The following is a 26,417-nucleotide window of genomic DNA, read 5'->3' as shown; positions in this document are numbered from 1 at the left end:
AGTGGAACAGAGTAGAGAACCCAGAGAAACCACGTGTCAAGAACTTACACTGGGGAAAGGACAGTCTCTTTAATAAATGGTGCTGAGAAACTGGATATCCATATATGGAAAAATAAAACTAGATCTCTGTCTTTCACCATATATAAAAATCAACCCCAAATGGATTAAAGATTTAAATGTAAGACCTGAAATTGTGAAACTATTCAATGAAAACATTGTAGAAATGCTCTAGGACATTGTTCTGGGCAAAGATTTTTGGGGGATAAGACCTCAAAAACACAGGCAACAAAGCAAAAAATAGACAAATGGGATTATATCAAGCCAAAAACCTTCTACATCTTAAAGGAAACACTCAACAAAGAGAAGAAACAACTCACAGAATGTGAGAAAATGTTTGCAAACTATCCATCTGACAAGGGATTAACAACTGTAATTAAATAAAGAACTGAAACAACTCAATACCGAAAAACAAATAATCTGATTTTTAAATGACCAAAAGACCTGAACAGACATTTCTCAAAAAAGTCATACAAATTGCTAATAGGTATATGAAAAAATGCTCAACACCACTAATCATCAGGGAAATGTAAATCAAAACCACAATGAGATATCATCTTACCTTAGTTAGAATGGTTATTACCAAAAGAACAAAAGATAAAAAATTCTAGAAAGGATATGGAGGAACAGGAAGGCTTGTACACTGTGAAAATGTAAAGTAGTAGAGATATTATGGAACACAGTATAAAGGTTCCTCAAAAAACTAAAAATAGGACCACCATATCATACAGCAGTTCCATTGCTGAGGATATATCCAAGAGAAAGGAAATCAGTACATTGAAGGGATATCTGCACTCCCATGTTTACTGCAGCATTATTTGCAATACCCAAGATATAGAATCAGCCTAAGTAGTTGTCAACATATGAATGGATAAAGAAAATGTGGTCTAGGCTGGGTGTGGTGGATCACGCCTGTAATCCAAGCACTTTGGAGGCCAAGGTGGGAGGACCACCTGAGGTCGGGAGTTCAAGACCAGCCTGACCAACATGGTGAAACCCCGTCTTTAAAAAAAAAAAAAAAGTAAAAAAAAAAAGAAAAGGTGTACCAGAAGGGGACGAAAAGAATGAATCCAAGCTGGAAAACACTCTTCAGGACATCATCCAGGAAAATTTCCCCACCTAGCAAGACAGGCCAACACTCAATTGCAGGAAATACAGAGAACACCACAAAGATATTCCGCAAGAAGAGCAACCCCAAGGCACATAATCGTCAGATTCAACAGGGTTGAAATAAAGGAGAGAATACTAAGGGCAGCCAGAGAGAAAGGTCAGGTCACCCACAAAGGGAAGCCCATCAGACTCACAGCAGATCTCTCGGCAGAAACACTACAAGCCAGAAGAGAGTGGGGGCCAATATTCAACATTCTTAAAGAAAAGAACTTTCAACCCAGAATTTCATATCCAGCCAAACTGAGCTTCAGAAGTGAAGGAAAAATAAAATCCTTTGCGAACAAGCAACTACTCAGAGATTTTGTCACCACCAGGCCTGCTTTACAAGAGCTCCTAAAAGAGGCACTACACATAGAAAGGATCAACCAGTACCAGCCATTCCAAAATCACAATGAATGCTAAAGAGCTTCAACATAATGAAGAATCTACAACAACTAACAGGCAAAACAGCCACTTAGCATCAAAATGGCAGTATCAAATTCACACATAACAATATTAACCCTAAATGTAAATGGACTAAATGCACCAATCAAAAGACACAGACTGGCAAATTGGATAAAAATCCAAAACCCATCAGTGTGCTGTATCCAGGAAACCCATCTCACATGCAAGGATACACAAAGGCTCAAAATAAAGGGATGGAGGAAGATTTACCAAGCTAATGGAAAGCAAAAAGAAGCAGGAGTTGCAATTCTCATCTCTGATAAAATAGACTTTAAAGCAACAAAGATCAAAAGAGACAAAGAAGGCCATTACATAATGGTAAAAGGATCGATACAACAAGAAGAGCTAACGATCCTGAACATATATGGACCCAATGTAGGAGCACCCAGATACATAAGGCAAGTTCTTAATGACTTACAAAGAGACTTAGACTCCCACACAATAATAGTGGGAGACTTCAACACTCCACTGTCAATACTAGACAGATCAACCAGATAGAAAATCAACAAGGATATCCAGGGCTTGAACTCAGACCTGGAGCAAGCAAACCTGATAGACATTTACAGAACTCTCCACCCCAAATCCACAGAACACACATTCTTCTCAGCACCACATCACAGCTACTCTAAAATTGACCACATAATTGGAAGTAAAGCACTGCTCAACAAATGCAGAACAACTGAAATCATAACAAACAGCCTCTCAGACCATAGTGCAATCAAGTTAGAACTCAGAATTCAGAAACCGACCCAGAACCGCACAGCTTCATGGAAACTGAACAACTGGCTCTTGAATGTTGACTGGGTAAACAACGAAATGAAGGCAGAAATAAAGAAGTTCTTCGAAACCAATGAGAACGAAGACACAACGTGCCAGAACCTCTGGGACACATTTAAAGCAGTCTCTAGAGGAAAGCATATAGCAATAAGTGCCCATATGAGGAGAATGGAGAGATCCAAAATTGACACCCTATCGTCAAAATTGAAAGAGCTAGAGGAGCAAGATCAAAAAAACTCAAAATCCAGCAGAAGACAAGAAATAACTAAGATCAGAGCTGAGCTGAAGGAGATTGAGACACGAAAAACCCTTCAAAAAATCAATAAATCCAAGAGCTGGTTTTTTGAAAAGATCAACAAAATAGACAGACCACTAGCCAGATTGATTAAAAATAAAAGAGAGAACAACCAAATAGATGCAATAAAAAATGATAAAGGGGAAATCACCACAGGTTCCACAGAAATTCAAACCATCATCAGAGAATATTACAAACAACTCTATGCGCATAAACTAGTAAACCTGGAAGAAATGGATAAATTCCTGGACTCCTGTGTCCTCCCAAGCCTAAACCAGGAGGAAGCTGAAACTATGAATAGACCAATAACAAGGTCTGAAGTTGAGGCAGCAATTAAGAGCCTACCACACAAAAAAAGCCCAGGTCCAGACGGGTTCACAGCCGAATTCTACCAGACACACAAGGAGGAGCTGGTACCATTCCTTCTAAAACTATTTCAAACAATCCAAAAAGAGGGAATCCTTTCCAAATCACTTTATGAGACCAACATCATCCTGATACCAAAACCCGGCAGAGACTCAACGAGAAAAGAAAACTTCAGGCCAATATCCATGATGAACATAGATGCAAAAATCTTCAATAAAATATTGGCAAGCTGATTGCAACAGCAAATCAAAAAACTTATTCATCATGATCAAGTAGGATTCATCCCAGGGATGCAAGGCTGGTTCAACATACACAAGTCTATCAACGTAATTCACCACATAAACAGAACCAAAAACAAAAACCACATGATTATCTCAATTGACGCAGAGAAGGCATTTGACAAAATTCAACAGCCCTTTATGCTAAAAACCCTCAATACACTCGGTATCGATGGAACGTATCTCAAAGTAATAAAAGCTATTTATGACAAACCAACAGCCAATATCATACTGAATGGGCAAAAACTGGAAGCATTCCCTTTAAAATCTGGCACTAGACAAGGATGCCCTCTCTCACCACTCCTATTCAATATAGTACTGGAAGTTCTAGCCAGAGCAATCAGGCAAGAAAAAGAAATAAAGGGTATTCAAATAGGAAAGGTGGAAGCCAAATTGTCTCTATTTGTTGACGACATGATAGTATACCTAGAAGACCCCATTGCCTCAGCCCAAAAACTCCTGAAACTGATAAGCAACTTCAGCAAAGTCTCAGGATATAAAATCAATGTGCAAAAATCACAAGCATTCATCTACACCAAGAATAGACTTAAAGAAAGACAAATCAAGAGCGAACTGCCATTCGCAATTGCTACAAAAAGAATAAAATACCTTGGAATACAACTCACAAGGAACGTAAGAGACCTCTACAAGGAGAACTACAAACCACTGCTCAGCGAAATCAGAGAGGACACAAACAGATGGAGAAACATTCCATGTTCATGGTTAGGAAGAATTAATATCGTGAAAATGGCTATACTGCCCAAAGTAATTTACAGAATCAACGCTATCACCATCAAGCTACCATTGACTTTCTTCACAGAACTGGAAAAAACCACCATGAACTTCTTATGGAACCAAAAGAGAGCCCGCATAGCCAAGTCAATTCTAAGCAAAAAGAACACAGTGGGGGGCATCACACTACCGGATTTCAAACTATACTACAAGGCTACAGTAATCAAAACAGCATGGTACTGGTACCAAAACAGAGATATAGACCAATGGAACAAAACAGAGGCACCGGAGGCAACACAACATACATACAACTATACAATCTTTGATAAACCTGACAAAAACCAGCAATGGGGAAAGGATTCCCTGTTTAACAAATGGTGTTGGGAAAACTGGCTAGCCATGTGCAGAAAGCAGAAACTGGACCCCTTCCTGACACCTTACACTAAAATTAACTCCAGATGGATTAAAGACTTAAACATAAGACCTGGCACCATAAAAACCCTAGAAGGAAATCTAGGCAAAACCATCCAGGACATAGGAGTAGGCAAGGACTTCATGAACAAAACACCAAAAGCATTGGCAACAAAAGCCAAAATAGACAAATGGGACCTAATGAAACTCCACAGCTTCTGCACGGCAAAAGAAACAGTCACTAGAGTGGATCGGCAACCAACAGAATGGGAAAAAATTTTCGCAGTCTACCCATCTGACAAAGGGCTGATATCCAGAATTTACAAAGAACTCAAACAGATTTACAGGAAAAAAACAAACAAGCCCATTCAAAAGTGGTCAAAGGATATGAACAGATACTTTACGAAAGAAGACATATATGAGGCCAACAATCATATGAAAAAATGCTCACCATCACTGGTCATCAGAGAGATGCAAATCAAAACCACATTGAGATACCATCTCACGCCAGTTAGAATGGCGATCATTAAAAAATCTGGAGACAACAGATGCTGGAGAGGATGTGGAGAAAAAGGAACACTTTTACACTGTTGGTGGGAGTGTAAATTAGTTCAACCATTGTGGAAGAAAGTGTGGCGATTCCTCAAGGCCTTAGAAATAGAAATTCCATTTGACCCAGCAATCCCATTACTGGGTATATATCCAAAGAAATATAAATCGTTCTACTATAAGGACACATGTACACGAATGTTCATTGCAGCACTGTTTACAATAGCAAAGACCTGGAATCAACCCAAATGCCCATTGATAATAGACTGGATTGGAAAAATGTGGCACATATACACCATGGAATATTATGCAGCAATCAGAAATGATGAGTTTGTGTCGTTTGTAGGGACATGGATGAATCTGGAAAACATCATCCTCAGCAAACTGACACAAGAACAGAAAATGAAACACCGCATATTCTCACTCAGGTGGGTGATGAAAAATGAGAACACATGGACACAGAAAGGGGAGTACTAAACACTGGGGTCTATTGGGGGGGAAAAGGGGAGGGCCAGTGGGAGGGGGAGGTGGGGTGGGATAGCCTGGGGAGAAATGCCAAATGTGGGTGAAGGGGAGAAGAAAAGCAAAGCACACTGCCATGTGTGTACCTACGCAACTGTCTTGCATGCTCTGCTCATGTACCCCAAAACCTATAATCCAATAAAAAATTAAAAAAAAAAAAAGAAAGAAAGAAAATGTGGTCTATATAAACAATGGAATATTATTCAACCATAAAGAATAAATCTTGTCATTTTCAGCAACATGAATGGAACTGGAGGTCATTAAGTGAAATAAGCCAGGAACAGAAAGACAAATATCAAATGTTCTTACTCATATCTGGGAACTAAAAAAATAAGATCTCATGGAAGTAGAAAGTAGATTGGTAGTTACCAGAGGCTAGGAAGGGAAGGGGAGGAGAAGGAGATGAAAAGAAGTTGGTTAATGGGTACAAAAGTACAGTTAGATTTAAAAGATGTTTTAGAGCTGGAGGACTGCTTGGGTCTAGGAGTTTGAGTCCAGCCTAAGCAACATAGCTAGATCCTGTCTCTAAAATAATAATAAAATAACAATTTTTAAAAAGCAAAAAAGAAATGTTTTAGTATTTGATAGTACAGTACGTAAATTGTAACTATTTATTATATATTTTTAAATAACAAGAAAAGATTACTTGAAATGTTCCCAACACAAAGAAAAAAGAAATGTTTGAACTGATGGATATCCTAATCACCCTGATTTGACTATTACACATCGTATGCAGGTATCAAGTCACGATATGTACCCTCAAAATAGTAACAATTATATATCAGTAAAAATTTTAAAAGGAAAAAAAGTATTATGGAAAATAAAAACAGGATGGGCACGATGGCTCAAGTATGTAATACCAGCACTTTGGGAGGCCATGGCAGGGCGGATCACTTGAGGTCAAGAGTTCAAGACCAGCCTGGCCAACATGGTGAAACCTCGTCTCTACTAAAAACATAAAAATTGGCCAGGTGCAGTGGCTTACACCTGTAATCCTAGCACTTTGGGAGGCCAAGATGGGTGGATACGAGGTCAGGAGATCAAAACCATCCTGGCTAACATGGTGAAACCCTGTCTCTACTGAAAATACAAAAAATTAGCCAGGTGTGGTGGCACATGCCTGTCATCTCAGCTACTTGGGAGGCTAAGGCAGGAGAATCACTTGAACCGGGTTGCAGTGAGCCGAGATTGCACCACTGCACTCCAGCCTGGGTGACAGACTGAGACTCTGTCTCAGAAACAAAACAAACAAACAAAAAAAGTATATATGCACACACACACACACACACACACACACACACACACACACACATATATATATATATATATAAACTGGCCACAGTGGCAGGTGCCTATAATCCCAGCTACTCATGAGGCTAAGACAGGAGAATTGTTTGCACCTGGGAGGTGGAGGTTGCAGTGAGCTGAGATCCCACGATTGCACTCCAAACTGGGTGAAAAGAGCGAAACTCCATCTCAAAAAAAAAAAAAGAGAGAGAAGAAGAAAGACACTGAGTTGTTTCTGTGAGCTAAGATTTGTAATTGAAACACCTGAGTGAATTCTCTGTGTTAATAAAGACAGTTCATTTTTGAAATTAGAGAAAGCGGAATCCAGAAGAACAGGAAGCAATCATTCCCAGGATGTTGGAGTCTGTTTTGAACCCTAATTACAGGACATGGGCAGAGCCTCACTAGGAATCTCATGAAAGCCATTGAGGCATGGCTGAAATCCAATTCCAAAACGTTTATTTTGCCTACAATAAACAGATATCTTTTATAGTTTGTTCTTTTCTGAGGTTGTCAGTGAAGCTCTGCTGTGGAAGCTACACTTGGCTAGTCTAACATACCTCCAGCTTCCGTCACTTGTATTCTGCCCCTAGGAAGCCTTTACAAGCTTCATCACGTCATTTGGAATCTGATCCCAGGAACCTGTCTTTGCCTTTGGTCATTGTCCACCACTGGTGTTCATTTCTCCCCAGGCAATATTATCAACAGGAAACCCAATACTGAGATGATAGGACTTATATACTGTTCTGAGTTCCCCTGGCACCATCAGGAAAGCATATTTCTCTTAGAAATTTGATTTTTAAAAAGTTTTTGTAAGTTATGTCATGAATTTCCCAATAGTAGCTCTTTATGAAATTTTGCAAACATTTCCCTAACATATTAGAAAGGTACATATATTTGAATTTCAATTCAATTCAATTCAATTGGAGCTCAGCCAACTAAGGGGCAGAAGGGCTCATAAGACATCTTCCCAAGACATCTGCATTGCCTGGTATTGAGTAGACTAAATCACATATCTTATGCAGATCTTCCAAGTCCTTCCCCTAAATTACCATCTTTTACCCCATTTTTCAAAATTGTAGTATGTTACTATATTAGTCAACGTTTACCAAAGAAACAGAACCAATAAGATGTGTGTATAGATTGGCTTGGCTCAGACGATTGTGGACACTATTAAGTCCAAAATCTGCAGAGTAGGCAGCAGGTTAAAGACCCAGGCAGGAGTTGATGTTGCAGCTAGGGTTCCATGGCAGTTTGCTTCTTCTTTCTCTAGAGACCTAGAAGAAGAAAATGAAACTCTTTTCTTGGCTTTCAACCATTTGGATGAGCCCTCCCCACATTTGGATGGAGAGTAATCTAAACATTAATCTCATCATTAGGAAAAAAAAATACATTCACAATTATGTTTAGACTGCTGTTTGACCAAACATCTGGGTAGCATAGCCTAGCCAAGTTGACACATAAAATTAATCATCACAGTTACCTTTTCTTGCTGCTTTTCTTGTGTTTCCCAAGGATTGGATCGTGTGTAACTGACACTAACTTGGTTTAAAAAGTCATTCATGGGATTTCCAGTTTCCAGTCTGGCATGTAAGAAGTCACCACTCTGCCGTAACAGTAAGTAAAAATGTGAACAAACTGAAAAATCACCAGTTCTTCTTAGATTTATAAAAGAGGTTTGGTTAGAGGACAAACTGCCGCTGCTGAAGTGGGAGATGAACAGGTGAATACACAACAGAATCACAACAGAGCAGAAACTGCCGTAGGCAACCATCCCTGGGTTAAGGAAACCTAAGTATAACTGACAAGTTCCTGGAGGGTCAATGTGGACAAATCTGAGTGATAAAAACTCCAAGGGAAGCTGTCATGGGGAAGGGGAGGGCAGCATGCTTTTCCAAGTTTTACCTCCAGGAGCTGCATTGGGTCTTCACAGTGAACAGTAGAGAAAAATTCCCTCATGATTACATCAAGGGCAGAGGAAAGAAACTATTTTGAAAACCATAAAAGCACTATGTTCTTCTTAACAAGGAGAATCTAGTTAACCACAGCCTCACCTGCTGGGGTTTTATCAGAGCCTACTTAGCTGAGGGAAGGAAAACGCCCAATTCCATCTGACTCTACCCTTCCATGTGGAGGAACTACCCAACTCCAGTCCACTGTAGCCATCCTGACCCACCTATGGGGGTGGGGTGGGAGGTCTGAGAAGCACATGTGGAGTTCACGGTCCAGAGGCACAGGCTTACTAAAACACTGAGACCTAATCATAAGAGTATAGAGTACTCCCCCTCCCCCCCACACCTTACCAACACATTAATAAAGACCTAGTTACAGCAATTCCTTTTACCTGGTACATTATGTCCAGCTATCAAGAAAAAATATATATACAAGACATACTCAAAAGCACAAACACAGTATGAAGAGACAAAGCAACAGAACAAGACTCAAATATGGCAGAGATGTTGAAATTATCGACCAGAAATGTAAAACAACTATAATTGATATGCTAAGGGTTCTAATAGGTAAAGTAGACAGCATGCAAGGGGACATGGGTAATATAAGCAGAGAGATGGAAATTCTAAGAAAGAACCAAAAAGAAATGCTAGAAATAAAAAACACTGTAACAGAAATGAAGGATCCCTTTGAGAGATTTATTAGTAGACTGGACACAGCTGAAAGGAATTTCACAGCTGGAGGCTATCTCAACAGAAACCTCCAAAACTGAAAAGAGAGAAAAAAAACACTGAGGCAAAAAAAACAAATCAGAATAATCCAAGAACTATGGGCCAACTACAAAAGATATAACATACACATAATGAGAACATCAGAGAAGAAGAAAAAGAGAAATGAACAGAAGAAATATGTGCATCAGTGACTCATAATTTCCCCCCAAGTTAGTGTCAAAGACCATCCAGGAAGCTTGGAGAATACCAAGCAGAATAAATGCCAAAAATCGACACCCGAACACATCATTTTCAAATAAGAGAAAATCAAAGTTAATTTTTAAAAATCCTGAAAGAAGACAGAGGGAAAAGAACATCTTACCTATATAGAAACAAAGATAAGGATTACATTAGAATTCTCAGAAATTATGCAAGCAGAGAGAGAGAGTGAAGAAATATTTTAAGTGTTCAGAGAAAACAAAAATACTAGCCAAGAATTCTTTACTTTAGGAAATTATCCTTCAAAAGTGAAGGAGAAATAAAAGCTTTCTTGAACAAACAAAAATTGGTGAGATTTTTTGCCACTAAACCTGCCTTGCAAGCAATGTTAAGAGAAGCTCTTTAGAAAGAAAATAATATAGATCAGAAACTCAGATCTACATAAAGAAAGAAACAGCAAGGGAGAAGAGATAAGTGAAAGTAAGATACAACCTTTCATTTTACATATTCTTAATTGATCTAATAGATAACAGTTTGCTCAAAAAATAGTATCACAGTGCATTTGATTATATATGCACATATACATGTCTATATATGTTTTTATATAAGTGAAATGAATAACAGCAATGATATAAGGATCGGGAGGAGGAACTGGGATTATTTTGTTACTGTAAGGTGCTCACGCTGCCCATGAAGTCATATAGTTTTATTTGAAAGCAGAGTTGGATTAGTTGTAAATGTATACTGCACACTGTAGGACGCCACTAAAAAAAGTTTATAAGGCAGTACAACTGATATGCTAAGAAATGAGAGAAAATTCAAATCATATAAAATGCTCGACAAAAGCCACAAAAGGCAGAAAAGAGTGAAAGATAAAAATAGAAACATAGAAAAGGGCAACAAATAGAAAACAGTATATGGTAGATATTAATCCAAATATATAATCACTTAAAATATCAATGGCCAAGGCGCAATGGCTCATTCCTGTAATCCCAGCACTTTGGGAGGGCAAGGCAGGTGGATCACAAGGTCAGGAGATCAAGACCATCTGGCTAACATGGTGAAACCTCGTCTCTACTAAAAATACAAAAAAACTAGCCAGATGTGGTGGTACGCACCTGTATCCCAGCTACTCGGAGGCTGAGGCAGGAGAATCACTTGAACCTGGGAGGTGGAGGTTGCAGTGAGCCAAGATCACACCACTGCACTCCAGCCTGGGTGACAGTGCAAGACTCCATCTCAAAAAAAAAAAAAAAAAAAAAATCAGTGGCCTAAATGCACCAATAAAAAAACACAGATCGTCCCAGTAGATCAAAAAACAAGACCCACTTATATGTTGTCTATAAGAAATCACCTTTTTTTTTCTGAGACAGGGTCTTGTTCTGTCACCCAGGCCAAAGTGCAGTGGCACGATCACAGCTTACTGCAGCCTCAAACTTTTGGGCTCAAGTAATCCTCTTGCCTCAGCCTCCCAAGTAGCTGGGATTACAGGCATGCGCCACCACACCCAGCTAATTTTTTATTTTTATTTTTGTAGAGACAGGGTCCCACTATGTTGCCTTGGCTGGTCTCCAACTCCTGGGTTCGTGCAATCCCCACCCTCAGCCTTGCAAAGTGCTAGGATTACACGTATGAGATACTACATCTGGCCAAGAAACTCGCTTTAAATATAAAGACACAAAAAGATGCAAAGGGATAAAGCATGTCAAACCCAACTATGTATAAAAAGAACTATACACCACAAACAAGTGGGATTTACCTAGATATGCAATGCTGGTTCAACATTCAAAACACTCTTGCAAAAACTCTTGAAACTTAACAATAAGAAAACAACAACCAATTAAAATATGGGCCAAAGACCTTAACAGATACCTCACCAAAGAAGATATACGGATGGTGAAGAAGCATATAAAAAGATGCCCTGCATCATATGCCATCCAGGAAATGAAAATCAAAACAATAACGAGATACCATCACAAACCTAATTAGAATGGCCGAAATCCAAAACACTGACAACACCAAAAGCTGAGGAGGATGTGGAGCAACAAGAACTCTTTTATTGCTGGTAGGAAAGCAAAATGGTACAGCCACTTTGGAAGACAGTTTGGCAGTTTTTTACAAAACTAAACATAGGCTTATTATGCTCTGGTTTCTCGTCAGAGCATATAAATCTTTCACCTCTTAAATATATCCTTACCATATGATTCAGCATTTGTGTTCCTTGGTATTTACCCAAAGGAGTTGGAAACCTATGGCCACACAAAAACCTGCACATGAATGATTGTAGCAGCTTTATTCCTAATTACCAAAACTTAAAAGTGACAAATATATACTTGAGTAGGTGAGTGGATAAATAAACTGTCACCTCCAAACAATGGAATGTTATTCTGCACTAAAAAGTAATGAGCTAGCAGGCTATGAAAAGCCATGGAGAAAACTTAAGTGTATATTTCTAAGTGAAAGAAGCCAATCTGAAAAGGCTACACACTGTGTGATTCCAACTACATCACATCTGGAAAAGGCTAAATTAAGAAAACACTGACAAGTTCAGCGATTGCCAAGGAGTAGAGAACAGGAAGGAATGAATAGGCAGAGCATAAAGGATTTTTAGAAGAGTGAAACTATTCTGTACATAGCAGTTGTGAATACATGTCTGTATACATTTGTCAAAATAAAATGTACAAAACCAAGCGTGAACCCTAATGTAAATTATGAACTCTGGGTGAGAAAGATGTGTCAATGCAGGTTCCAAATGTACCGCACTTGTTGGGGATGTTGATATGGGGAAGCCATGCATCTGTTAAAGGAGAGGGTATATGAGATATTTCTGTACCCTCCACCCAACTTTGCCATGAATCTAAAATAAAGTCTCTAAAAAATAAAGTCCAAGAAAAAAAATTTAATCTGAGAAACAAAAGCCATTCAGTATTTTAACGAAAACACGTAAGCTCAATGTATCAGGTGTATGTGTTATAGACCCCTGATATAGGATCACCAAGATTCAATTAATCAAGTTTAACCACTAGCAGGTGGCATCTTCTGTGTACCCAACACTGTGCATCATCTTGCTTCTGCTCTACTGCACTGAGTTTTTGTTTTGTTTTGGTTTACAGTGTGTGCCTTCTGAGGAAACTACTAGAATGACAAACATTTCCCAAAGGATGTAAATGACAGTATCTGAGTGCAACAACAGAAAGAGGCCAAAAAGTAAACAGGGCCACACACTCAGTACGAGATGACGCTGTTGCCTTGGAGACTCCACTACAACGTGTTCTTGAAGTGGGAGGAGGTCAGTGGCACTGTTTAAGCATTCGCTGTACCTCGAAGTAGAAAATGTCCTGCACAAAAGCAAAAAAAAAAAAGGTGAATGAAGCATGGTTTTCTTTCTTTCTTCTCTGGGCTTCAGCTTTTAACTCACAGCAACACTCAACCTGGACCACTTTAACTACAAAAATTATTAGGAAAGAAAAGATTGAATGTATGGTTCATTTTACTGTAGTGTAAGTGAATAGAAAACGTTCCTAAATATTCAGCTCTATGGGTTTGGCTTCTGTCCCTTCCTCTCATTTGTGCACTCCTCTGTCATAGCCAATAACTTATAGTGACAGTCCCCAAACTTTTTTGACTTGACAGCCCTTTTCATTCTAAAAAATAGTTGAATAATAAAATAAAATAAATTTTAGTTTGAGTTTAAATTTTATTACCAATTTACAATTTTGACCTCATTAGAAATTAAAACACAAAAATTTTAAATATTTATGAATCCATTTAAAAGCAATTGTAATCCTATGATGCATTAACATATATAGCAAATTAGTGAAAAATGGAGTACATATTCAAAAACAAAAATAATGAGAAAGATGGCATTGTTTTACACTTTTGCAAATCTCTTAATGTCTGACTTAATTGAAGACAAGTAGCTTCTCACAGCTGCTTCTGCATTCAATCCATTGCAACATGGTGGCATGATTAAAGTATATGAAAATGTAATGACACTACCTCAGTGCAACAACAAAAAGACGCCAAAAAGTAAACAGGGTCAACACACTTAGTACAAGACAACGCAGTTGCCTTGGAGACTCAACTACAAGGTGTTCCTAAAGTGGGAGGGGGTCAATGGCATTGTTTAAGCATTTGCTGTACCTTGCAGTAGAAAATATCCTGCAAGGGATGGGGTGTAGGGCAAAAAGCAAAAAAGAAAAGAAAATATCCTGCACAAAAGCAAAAAAAAATAAAAAATAAAAAAACTTGTGACTCACCCTTGGGTAGATGGGTAAATGGATGACAGCATCTCCTGTCCTGTGCTCAGTCGGACTTCAAAGAGAAATGTAGTTGAAAAAGGGAGGAATACTTTAGTAGCCTTTTAGATAATTGTGGCTGTTCTACTTAAGTACTACACCCAAACTCAACAAGCTGTAGTTTCTTAAACTACATCAATGAACTTTCCATATTCTGTTATATTTAAGTTTATTTCTTATGCTGTTAAATTCAAATCTATTGGTCTACCTACATTTGAATGGATCCTTTAGCTTTGCATGATTTTCTAACATCATTTTTTAGAAAATCTGGGTTCACTGAATTATGCAGATCTTCCAAATGTTGACACATTTAGTTATACTTTATCAGATAAATCACTTTGTTAATATCACCACCAATCTCACCAGAAAACTTTAGAAGTATCTGGGAAACTGTCAAGTTCACAGTAGCAGATACAAGTTTTCCAAAATTCCAACTTTCTCTTGAAAGCTTAATTTTAATCATTGCCAATAAATACCATCAATTGATTTCCTGGATGTTTTAGGCTCACTCCATTCACTTGAGACAGAGTCCCACTCTGTCGTCCAGGCTGGTGGCACGATCTCAGCTCACTGCAACCTCTGCCTCCCAGGTTCAAACAATTCTCCTGCCTCAGCCTCCCAAGTAGCTGGGACTAAAGTCTCACACCACCACGCCCAGCTAACTTTTGTATTTTTAGTAGAGATGGGGTTTCACCATGTTGGCCAGGATGGTCTCAATCTCTTGACCTTGTAATCTGCCCACCTTGGCCTCCCAAACTGCTGGGATTACAGGCATGAGCCACCACGCCTGTCCCCTCTACTTTCTTATGTTTTATATATAAAACATAAGAAGTAATAAAAGGACAGGATTAGCATATTAAATTATATTATTAAGCAAATATTATAATTATATTGTTAAATAAATATTTTATATAGAATAAAAAACAGGATTAGTATATTAAATTATATATGTTATAAAAATTATACATGTAAAATAAATACCTGGAACATATACCAAACACTACAGTATGGACCAGAGACATGTATGTAAGGAAGTTCATGTACAAGGGAATTGTTAGAGAAAACTAAAGTGTTCTTTAATTAATATATTCATGCAATCATTCAAAAATATTTATGGAGAGCCACAGCCTTGTGCCCTGTGCTAGATAATGGGGACATATAAACAATTGTCATGATCCCTGCTCTTAAATAGTTTACAGGGGCACAGGCATTGTTAGACTGTGAAGGCTTCGTCTGATCAGTTATAAGAAAGGTATCCACGAAATACCAAGATCAAGCAGTGAAATACTTGCTCATAGTCTATATCTGGACCTCAGAAGCCAATTTAAAAGGGAAGATGGACTCTTGGGTCAGTCCAAGTAGAGAAGAGAACAGAGAGCCTAGTTTGGGCAGGGTTTACTGAGTCACCAAAGGGCCTGATGGCCTGAGTGGGAGAGAGGGGGCCACACCATTCTAAACTGCAAACTGTGCACTTGGATGGGGAAGTGGGTCAAGGTGAGAGTGTCACGAGTACTGGGTTTTCAGATCCTCACCATGGTGGTGAGAAGAAGCTGCTTCCCCTACATGTACACTGTGGCAACCCTAGGTCTATGAAAATACTCAGCTGCTCAATGACTGAAGACTTCTGCTTTGACAGCTGCTGCTGCATGTGCTGGGCCTTGGTTGTTGACTTTGCTCCATGTGGCCAGAAGGGCCAGGTGAGCATGGAGTGGGTGATGTGACTCACTGAAGGTTTTGGTTAGAATAAAAGGGAAAGAAAAACATTTGCTTTCCAGTTCAAATGTCTTAATTTAAACCACAGATAAGTGTTTCCATAGAGTCAGCTACCAGATGAGAATTCTGAAGGGGGATACCAAGGCCCACAACACAAAAGAACAGCATCGCACAGAAGCAGAATATTAGGTTATCATTTTTTAGTGACAAAACAAACAGGAAGTGCAAGCTTCTGTTCTATCTTCATCTGAGAGAGGAAAGAGGAAAAACAAAGAGATGCAATAAACAATATTGGAAATCATGACCACACTTACATGTGGGATAGGCAATTTTACCAGCAGTATTAGACATTCCAGGTCTGAGGACCAGAAGCCAAGAATAACCACCAGTTTTCACAAATTGGCCCAAAAACTGCATAGTGCAATGACTTGATTTGCTTCAGTTATGCTAGAAACATCTGAGGATGGCTTTATCGTACTCAATCCTTTGCACTAATATAGATATTTCTCACTATGAGGTTATGAAAAAGGGGAGAATTTGAAAAGAGAGGTAAGTTACACTTTTATACCTTTATGGCATGGGCTCATTACTGGATGGATGGATGGATGGATGGATGGGAAGGTGGGTTAGTGAGTGGTTTAGTGTGAAGTATGAACTTTAGAGTACATAAATTTTACAGTGAAATTAAAAGCTTCCAAGGTAGGGTGCCTCAGGAGAGCTTTGTGGGGCCATTTGGTGAGAGAATAGGAGGCACACTTGAGAGTCATAATGTTGGCCTTGAAGAGGAGATTAGAAATCCTGTGTAAATGTCTAATACTCTGTATCAGCAAAGTCACTTACTTTCTGTTCCACTGGTAATACATCAGGAGAATTCAAGACAGTGTTTCTGGGGGCTGAGAGATCCATAGACTCTGCTTCAGAATCTCAGCCTTGAGAGTCATGTGGTAGCTATAATTCTCTCACCATAATAACTCACTATAGTGGGGATGTTCTTCACCTCCGTTGATTTTAATTTGGGGCCCACAGCCATAGACAGAAATCACAGGTTTTGAGAATCAAATAGAAAAAAAAAAGTCACCTTAATTTCATTAGCTTGTAATTAAAGTGTAACATTTCTCTCCATTGTGAAAATAGACATCTATATCCTTACCACCCTGAATCCACCCAATCTCATTTGATTTCAGAAGCTAAGAAGGGTCAGTCCCAGTTAGTATTTGAATGAGAACCAGCCTGGGAATACTGGGTGCTGTAGGCTTCAAAAATAGATAGCTAGATAGATGGATGGATGGATAGATAGACAGATATACATACATACATATGTAGATACATACATACATAGAAGTTAGAGAAAGAGAGAGATGACAGTTTTAAAAAGAAAATAGGCAACAAGTTATATTCATGGTATAAGTGCCTGTGACTTTGTCATAAATAGAAATGTAAAGTATTTTCATATCAGATTACACTAAGAACCTATATCTCAAAATAGTGTGTATACTCATTGCTACTTTGAAATTACCATAGTTCTTAAGCCCACAGCTAGATCTTATCATTTAATAGCTTAAAAAAGAAATGTGTGTATTACTGTATCACAGATTTATTCTTTTTGCTAACAGTATTTCAATAAGAATTGATTTCCTCTGTAATCCTATGTATATTTTATTTGCACTTTTTAAAACACTGTTCTGAGAAGGGATCCATGAGCTTCATTAGACTAGCAAGGCCATGGCTCAAAAATGTTAGAATGGGAGCTGTCTCTCAATTGTCCCCGCTGTCCCTGCATAGACATTGCACTGAATTCTCATGAAGGGACAGGCAGTTTTTTAATGACATTTCCAGGAAGCAGCCCAAACCATCAAGTCAGAGGACTGTCAGCAAGCTGTTTTATCCATTAGGAACCATAGAAACAGGGCCTAGGGCCAATGAGCTCGAACAATGCTGTCTACAAACATGCTTGAGACAGACCTAGGGGAAAAATTATTTGCTACTAACTGAAAAAACTACAGATGTGAAATAAATAAATGTCTAATTAAACATTCTACCAAATGATATGTCAAACTCATCTGTCATTAAATTTAATATTCGTAAATATTTTTGCATTTTAAAAAAATGACATATCAGATTGTCTCACTTTGTAAGAAGCCTGAAGTTAAGATGAGTATGAAGAAAGACTATAAAAGAGTAAAAGTTACTCATAGTCAAATATTTTCAAAGGCAGAATTATAAAAATATGCCCAATATTATAGGAAGAAGAACCTATTTATGTGATGTAGAATGTCTGCATTTTAATGTTTGGCAAGGTGTGAGGTGGGCTCCAAAACAAGACAGGGAAGGGGGTTAGGTCTTCTCAGGTCTCAAAATCATGCTGACTACAAGTTTTGACTTGTCTCGGGCGGGCGCAGTGGCTTGTGCCTGTAATCCCAGCACTTTGAGAGGCTGAGGCACATGGATCACCTGAGGGTAGGGAGTTCAAGACCAGCCTGACCAACATGGAGAAACCCCATCTCTACTAAAAACACAAAAAAATTAGCCAGGTGTGGTGTTTCATGCCTGTAATCGCAGCTACTCGAGAGGCTGGGGCAGGAGAATCACTTGAACCCAGGAGGCAGAGGTTTCGGTGAACTGAGTGCCATTGCACTCTAGCCTGGGCAACAAGAGTGAAACTCCATCTCAAAAAAAAAAGTTGTGACTTGTCCTCTTGGCTCCTGTAAAGAGCACAGTCTCAGAGTTTAGGCCTTGGGAAGATTTCCAGCATTTACATACCTTTACCCTTCCTCTCATGGGCTTCTCAATCCTCCCGCTGCCATCCAGAAGCCCTCACTTTCAGCCTCACTGCCCTTCCCAGGGCACTTCACTCTGAGAAAATAAGCCCCAGTTTAGTGAAAAGTCAGGCATGTGGCTCGCTTCTGTAATCCCAGCACTTTGGGAGGCCAAGATGGGAAGATCGCTTGAGCCCAGGAGTTCAAGACCAGTCTGGAGAACATAGTGAGACCCTGTCTCTACATATCAAAAATTAAAAGAAGAAGAAACATTTGAAAAGTATTTGAAATTTGATACATTTATTTAAAGGCACCAAAGAAGACAGGGAAAAATCAGAATGTTAATATTCTTTGTCACACTTAGACTAACATATAAGATTTGTGTAAACAAAATTGTCCCAAGCCTGGACTTGGAAAAAACCTCTTCCTGGGAAGAAATTAGCATTCCTGATAAAACTCATGAGCCATTTTCTAAGGAGTTGTTTGTTTTGTTTGTTTGTTTGAGACCAAGTCTCACTCTGTCACCCAGGCTGGGGTGCAGTAGTGCAATCTCGGCTCACTGCAGTCTGCGCCTCCCAGATTCATGTGATTCTCCTGCCTCCGTGTCCGGAGTAGCTGGGATTACAGGCACCTGCCACCATGCTCTGGTTTTTTGGGTTTTTTGTTGTTGTTGTTGTTGTATTTTTAGTAGAGATGGGGTTTCCCCATGTTGGCCAGGCTGATCTCAAACTCCTGACAGATGATCCACCCACCTCTGCCTCCCAGAGTGCTGGGATTATGGGTGTGAGCCACTCCCATTAATGCCTAGCAGAAAAATGTTGAGAGACAAGGGGGCAGAGTGGTCAGGAACCAGCCATGTCAGCCGAGGATGCCATTCTAAAACGGCTTGAACTTGATCCTAAAAAAGATGGGAAGCCTCTGAAGTTTTTAAGTAGGAAACTGTCTCGATCAGGTGTTCCTTTTAGGTTGATTACTCTGCTGTCTGTTTAGCTAATGGATTCCAAAGGTTAAGATCATGACAATGATATGGTTCGGCTGTGTCCCCACCCACATCTTATCTTGAATTGTAGTTCCCATAATCTTCGAAACTTTGAAACAGGTGGAGATAATTGAATCATGGGGGCAGCTTCCCCCATCCTGTTCCTGTAATAGTGAATGAGTTCTTGCAAGATCTGATGGTTTTATAAGGGGCCTCCCCCTTCACTAGGTACTCATTTCTCTCTCCTGCTGCCAAGTAGAAAAGGATGTGTTTGCTTCCCTTTCTGCTGTGATGGTAAGTTTCCTGAGGCCTCCCAAGCCCTCTGGAACTGTGAGTCAATTAAACTTCTTTCCTTTATAGGTTTCCCAGTCTTGGGCAGTTCCTTACAGCAGCATGATACAGATGGAATGCAGAGAGACCGTTTAGGATAGAGTTACATAAGAAGGAGGTTCTCCAGAAATATCTAGGAATAGGAGCCAAATTGTAAAAGTTTAAGGGAGGAATTGATGGAAAGAAAAGAGAGTTATCAGCACTGTCCTCAAGATTTAGGATTTGGGTGGTGAGAGAAAGGAGAAAGGTAGGATAGTAACTAAGGGACCAGCAGGTTCTAACAACGCTTAGACCTAGCCTTGGCCATGCTGGCGGCAAAGCAGGAGCCAGTGGAGACAGGGGAGAGGAGAAGACAAAAGGGAGGTCTGGGGAGGGTGGGGAGGAGCGGAGCAGGGAAGGGGCGGGGCACAGCCCAAGATCCATCTATTTGACTTAACAAAAAGGTGAAAGGGGCTAACTTGGGGAATGGGCTAGTGCCATGCACCACACAAGCCTCATACTCAGCCCTTATGTTCTTGTCTTTACCAGTTCCTGGAAGGTGATTCTAAAAGGATAATATGCCTAGTAAAAAGGACAAATCAACTTATTGCCCTAGAAAGCTCATAATTTTCCATTCAACTTAATTCCTGTAATTATTTTATGCAGGTGGTGGTCTCAGTCCTGGAGATGAGGCAGTAAACTAAACAGATAAAGCCCCTGCCCTCGTGGAGCTTACATGGCCATGGGAGAGAAGACAATTACCAATTAGTTACCACGGAGCACAATGTAAGGGAGTCATAAGTGCAGGGAAGAAATAGAACTCAAGGAAAGGAGGTAGAGAGGCTGAGGAGGGGAATTATTTTATATGATGTAATCAGAGGAGGACGCTCCAGACAGATGACATTTTTCTTAGACCAGAAGAGCATAATTTAGTCAATGGTGGGCATAGTAATCAAAGTTCCAGGATTGGCCTCACTTCTACCTGGGACATGACTTCTTATTAAATGTTATATCCCTATTGTATGTTTCTATTAAATGTCACTTTCTGGGAGAAAAAAAAAAGAACCTTTCAGGATTAGAAATCCTATAAAATACAACCTTCTAAGAAAATAAGTAAAAGAAATCCAGGCTAGTTATCAATTATACAGTGGCATTTCCCAACTAAAGATTTATTTGGGCCTCAAATCAACCTTCCCTTAATCACAAATATGACTTGTTTCATTATAAACTGCTACTTAATATTTATTTCTGGTTCCAAAACCAGAATTTTGGAGAACTAAAGGATACAGTTGGTATCATAATAATTTCAATTTCTGAAACATTTCCATGGAAAACAATGGGGAAAAACTAAGAAAAGCCTGAAATGAATAGCTGGAATGTCTAAAATGTTTTAAATGTCTTTGTAATGTAATTGTTGATCAAACATCTTCAAGTGCAGAGCACTGACCTGGGCACCAAGGGTAAGAGTTTTTAACAGCCCTGTCCCTAAGATTCCACTGCCAGCCTTGGCACAGGGCTCACACCTGTAATTCCAGCACTTTGGGAGGCCAAGGTAGGCAGGTCACTTGAGGTCAGGAGTTCAAAACCAGCCTGGCCAACATGGTGAAACTTCATCTCCACTAAAAATATAAAAATTAGCCATATGTGGTGGCACACACCTGTAATCTCAGCTACTCCAAAGGCTGAGGCAGGAGAATTGCTTGAGTGCTGGAGGCAGAGGTTACAGTAAGCTGAGATCGTAACACTACTCTAGCGTGGGTAACAGAGTGAGATTCTGTCTCGAAAACAAAACAAAACTATAACTCGATCAAGACAGTTGAAGGTGAGCAAAAAAAAAAAAAAGAAAGAAAACAAAACAAAACAAAAACAACCACCAAAAAAAAAAAAAAAAAAAAAAAAAAGATCCCACTGCCAAAAGGCCAAAAGGGATGGCTGTTGTAAAAATAAATCACATCCCATGGCTACAACAGAACATGGCCAAAGTGTTTGAGAATATAACATCCAGAGAAAATAGTGTGTCTCAGAGAATATCCGATGTAACTTTCCTACTTGCTCTGTAAAGCAGACACTTCTCAATCTCTTTCTTAACCATCCATTATGCTCCCTTTAGCTCTATTGAATATTGCTTCATTTTAGAAACTCTCTCTGTCCTGCTTATCCTGAAACCTTTCTCCCTTTTTCTCTAACCTGGCTGAGTTCAGCCAGATTCTTTTTATGGTCTTTTTCTTTTTATAGTCTTTTTATAATTAAGACCATATTCTTTTTATGATCTCAGAAGCTAGCAAAATATCTGATATATGGTAGGTACTCAACAAATATTTCCTGAACTAAACCAAACCAGGTCACACTTTGACAAAGCTCCAAGAATTCTTACTCAGGTTCTTCCTCTGCCAGACCCAGGGTTCTATTCTTGCCACATCTTCCCACACTACATTCATTTACTCAGTAAATATATGTGGAATGGCTATGAAGTGCCAAGATCTGCCCTGATATGATAGAAATCTACAGGAAAGTCTTCTTTAAAAAAAAAAAAAAAATTGGGCTGGGCGCAGTGGCTCGCACCTATAATCCCAGCACTTTGGGAGGCTGAAGTGGGTGGATCACTTGAGGCCAGGAGTTCGAAACCCGCCTGGCCTACGTGGTGAAACCCTGTCTCTACTAAAAATACAAAATTAGCCAGTGGAGCACACCTGTAATCCCAGCTGCTTGGGAGGCTGAGGCATGAGAATTGCTTGAACCGAGGAGGTAGGAGTTGCTGTGACCTGAGATGGCACTATTTTTTTTCTTTATTTTTTTTATTTTTCTGAGATGGCACTATTGCACTCCAGTCTGGGCGACAGATTGAGACTCTGTCTCAAAAAATAAATATAATTTAAAAAAAACAATATTAACATATATAGAGGCTACCATAAAGAAGCTACTCTACATGCTTATTTTTTGAGATCAAATGTACTTGATAAACTTAATGTTATGATTATATAAAAGGAAAAAAAAAAGATCTGGTCTGAGAGCCAAGAAAACAGGTAAAAATCCCTGCTTTGACAGAATTTGCATTTCAAAGTAGAACACAGATAACTAAAACACAGAGCATGGGAGAAGGTGCTAAGAGGTGTGGGGGAAAAAAATAATGTATTAGGATTTGACCAGAGAAATGAGACCATTAAGAGGTCTTCACAGTGGTGGGCTGGAACTGGCTAGGACTGGCCTGAAAGAGCTATTAGCATCTTCTGTTTCCTCCCCATTCAGTGATGTCACATTGGTGGCTTGAAATTGACCATGTGGGAATATTTATACCAGGGAAATGGACAAATACTACAAATTAGGGTGCTTTTTCTTTTTCCAGGAAGCTTTTTGTTAAACTTTTATTCACATACCACACACAAAACATGGAATAGTGTATTATAGGGCCTTATTATATGGATTTGCCCTTATGCAAATGTGGGTGCTGATTAAACAGTCCATATGGTGGCTGTTGCTTCTACGTCAGGCACTGGTACCTGAAATCAACAGAGCAGGTAGTCAGGAAGGGAAGATGGACCTAAAGTAAGGGAAACAAGATGGAACCTATGCAGCTGAGTGGGAAACCAAGAGGATTAACTAGAATTCTATGGATTTCTCACCATCTCTAAGCCTCCAACTTTGGTGATAATGGAGGGTAGGAGGAGGAGTATTGAGGGAGAAGCTGGCCTCCTTCACCGTGGAGCTAAACACATCCCTCACCTAAGAGTCTGAAAAATTAAAGGAAGATCCAGTTAAAGCTAGAGGAGTTGTCAAGGGTCCAGCCACTGCCCTGTGCCAGGCAGGCAAGCCACCAGGTAGCAACAATGCCCTCAGCTGCACAAGTGCTTTGCACCCTATGCCAGTCTTCTGAGTGTAAAACAAGATGATATTTCCTTCAACTCTGCCTTCTAAGCCTGTGAGACACATGTCTGTGGCCTATGTGACTTCGGAGCTCTCCAGGGAAGAGAATCTGGGAATTATAACTCCAGTCTAGCTGAGTTAGCACAGTACTCATCCACCATAAGGTTAAGAGAGGGAATAAGGAGTGTCAGGGGAGGGGTAGAAATATTCACTGGGATTGTCAGGGAAGGACTTACCAACAAGGTGACATCTGAGTAATCGTGTGAAGGAAGTGAGGGAGCAAGCTCTGGGGATTTTTATGGGAAGAGAGTTCCAGTCATAGGAGATGGCAAATACAAGGCCCTGAGTTTTGACACAACCAACATGTTCAAAGAACAGCAGGGATAACAGTGTGGCTGGAGGGAGTGAATGAAGAAAGTAGCAAGAGGGACGTCAAATTGTTTAGGGAGCAAGGTAGACAGAGGGAAAGGCTTATAGGACATTCCAAGACTCTGTCTCCTACTCACTGTGGCGTAAGGATCCACTGGATGATTTTGAGCAGGGGAATAAACAAGAGCAAATGATTCTTGGCAGGATGATTCTGGCTGCTCTATTGGGAATACATTGAAAGATAGGCAAATGCGGATTATGAGGTTATTGCAGAAATCCACAGGGGAACTGAGGACAGCTTAGACCAGGGGAGCAGCAGTGGGGATGATACAAAGAGGTGGGATCCCGGGAATGTGTTGAAGGTGGAGTCTGTAGAAATTTGGACCAAATATGGAGTATCAGAAAAAAACTGGGATCCAAGATGAATCCAAGTTTTAGAGCTGAGCAACTTTAATGATAACATTACTATTAAACAAACTTGGAAAAACATAAGGACACCTAAGCTTGGGTGGGATTGGAGGAGATCAGGAGTTCAGTTTAGTCAAACTGAGTTTGAATTTTCTCTTATGACATCCTATTTTGGGGGAAGCATAAAAAAATTAAAAAAGAATTTTCTCTTAGACACCAAATTTGAGATGAAAATTGGATCTATGAAGGGATAGGTAGAGGCTAAAGATACAAATTTGGGAGTAACAGCGTGCAGTGAGATGCTGCCACAAGATTGGATGAGATCACCCAGGCATTAACAGAAGAGAAGAGGTAAAAGGACTGGTCCCTAGAATACCAGGTACCTTAGGTACAAGGACTGGTCACCACTCAAAGTTCAGGAACATGAGGAGGAACAAGCAAAAAAAACTAAGGGAGTGAGCAGAGAGATAAGAAAAGAACCAAGAGCTTAGTAGCCTCCGACTCAAGGGAGGAGTTGATCAGCTGAGTCAGGGTGCTGCAGAAAGTCAAATTAGACAGGAACTGAGAGCCGATTGTTGGATTTAGCAAAATGGAGGTCTTCGGCTACCTTGTTAAGGATAATTTAGACAGACTAGAAGCAGTAAAAGCCATATCAGCATGAGTTCACGTGAGAATGGAATAGAGAAGTTAGAGACGATGAGTACAGATGATTTTTGTGAGGTGTAAAAGGAAGGACAAAAATAGAACATGAGCTAGAAGGCAGAATGGGGCCAAGAGTTCTGGTTGTGGTTTTGTTCAAATTGGGAGAAATAATAATATGTTTGTATACTGATAGGAATGATCCACAGAGAGGTTCAATTTTATGAAGGACAGAGGGAGAGGACAATTGCTGAAACAATGTTATTGTAGTAGGTGAAAGAGAATGAGATCTATGACACTGGAGGGGTTGCACTGTGAGAAAAGTTACTTACATCCATAGAAGACCAAGAACTTGAGGTCTGCAGATTGAGGTGGGTAGGTAGGTTGGTGTCAGGGTAGGGAGATTATGAAAGTTCTCTTACTATTTCTAACCTCTCATTTCTACATAAATATGGTAAAAGTATCAACTGAATAGGGTTTTGGGAGAATTAAGTCAGTTAATACATACAAACACATAGGAGGGGTGTAGTAAATGTTAACAACTATTAGATATTATTACATTAGTCTGGGTGATTGAATCTGTTCTCATGGTTTCCATGACCTCCTATCCTTATGCTTCACATTCAAAATCAATTCCTCCTAGACATGTCTCAAAATCAGCTCATTTAGAACTCAACTCACTCTGTTCCTCTCTTGGAAAATCTGTCTCCTGCAAGCTTGTATCGGTCAATAGCTCCTCCCTCTACCTGGGTACATCAACAGGAACACCTGAGTTTTCCGGATCTCATCCTGTCCTTCATATTCACACCTAAGCCATATCAAGCATGGCTCATTTTTCCTCCTCAACATGTTGGAAACCCCCATCTCTCTTCCCCACCCACCAGCCCTACCACATTATCCTTTCAGACTCTCAGCATGTCTCTCTTCTGGGCTTCAGTTTCCTAACAAGCTGCTTCTGCCAATGTGGCCCCCTCTTCCATATGTACAGTGGTCTGTCCAAAATGCAAGACACAATGCCACTTTCTGGGTTCATCCCTTCAGCGGTAGCCTACATGCTGCAAGAGTAAATGCAATCTAGACATCATGGCACTGGAGGCTTTCCATCTGTATTTACAACTTTGGCTAGTTGTAGCTCTCTTGTCCTCTTCAAACTTGTACTCAATATGCCAATCATACAAGGTGTTTACAGCTTCTTTGTACAGCTACATCCCCCAAACTGTTTTGTTTTGAGACAGAGTCTGACTCTGTCACCCAGGCTGGAGTGAAGTAGTGTGATCACAGCTCACTGCAGCCTTGACCTCCTGGGCACAAGAGATCA

The 26,417-nt window shown here is 39.8% G+C and overlaps 1 long non-coding RNA gene across 2 annotated transcripts in view; it reads left to right on the top strand.

Annotated features, from left to right (window-relative positions):
- The first annotated feature begins 19,743 nt into the window (after positions 1–19,743).
- LOC128929467 (uncharacterized) overlaps positions 19,744–26,417 on the top strand; it is a 35,820-nt gene continuing 29,146 nt past the window's right edge. For both annotated transcript variants that reach the window (XR_013525836.1, XR_008476040.2), the window contains exon 1: positions 19,744–19,807. This is a non-coding gene — a long non-coding RNA (uncharacterized LOC128929467). The remainder of the gene's footprint in view (positions 19,808–26,417) is intronic.

This window comes from Callithrix jacchus, chromosome 13 (genome assembly GCF_049354715.1).
Source record: "Callithrix jacchus isolate 240 chromosome 13, calJac240_pri, whole genome shotgun sequence".
NCBI classification, from domain to species: domain Eukaryota; kingdom Metazoa; phylum Chordata; class Mammalia; order Primates; family Cebidae; genus Callithrix; species Callithrix jacchus.
The sequence above is the reverse complement of the archived record's forward strand: the minus strand, read 5'-3'. Positions and strand labels throughout refer to the sequence as shown.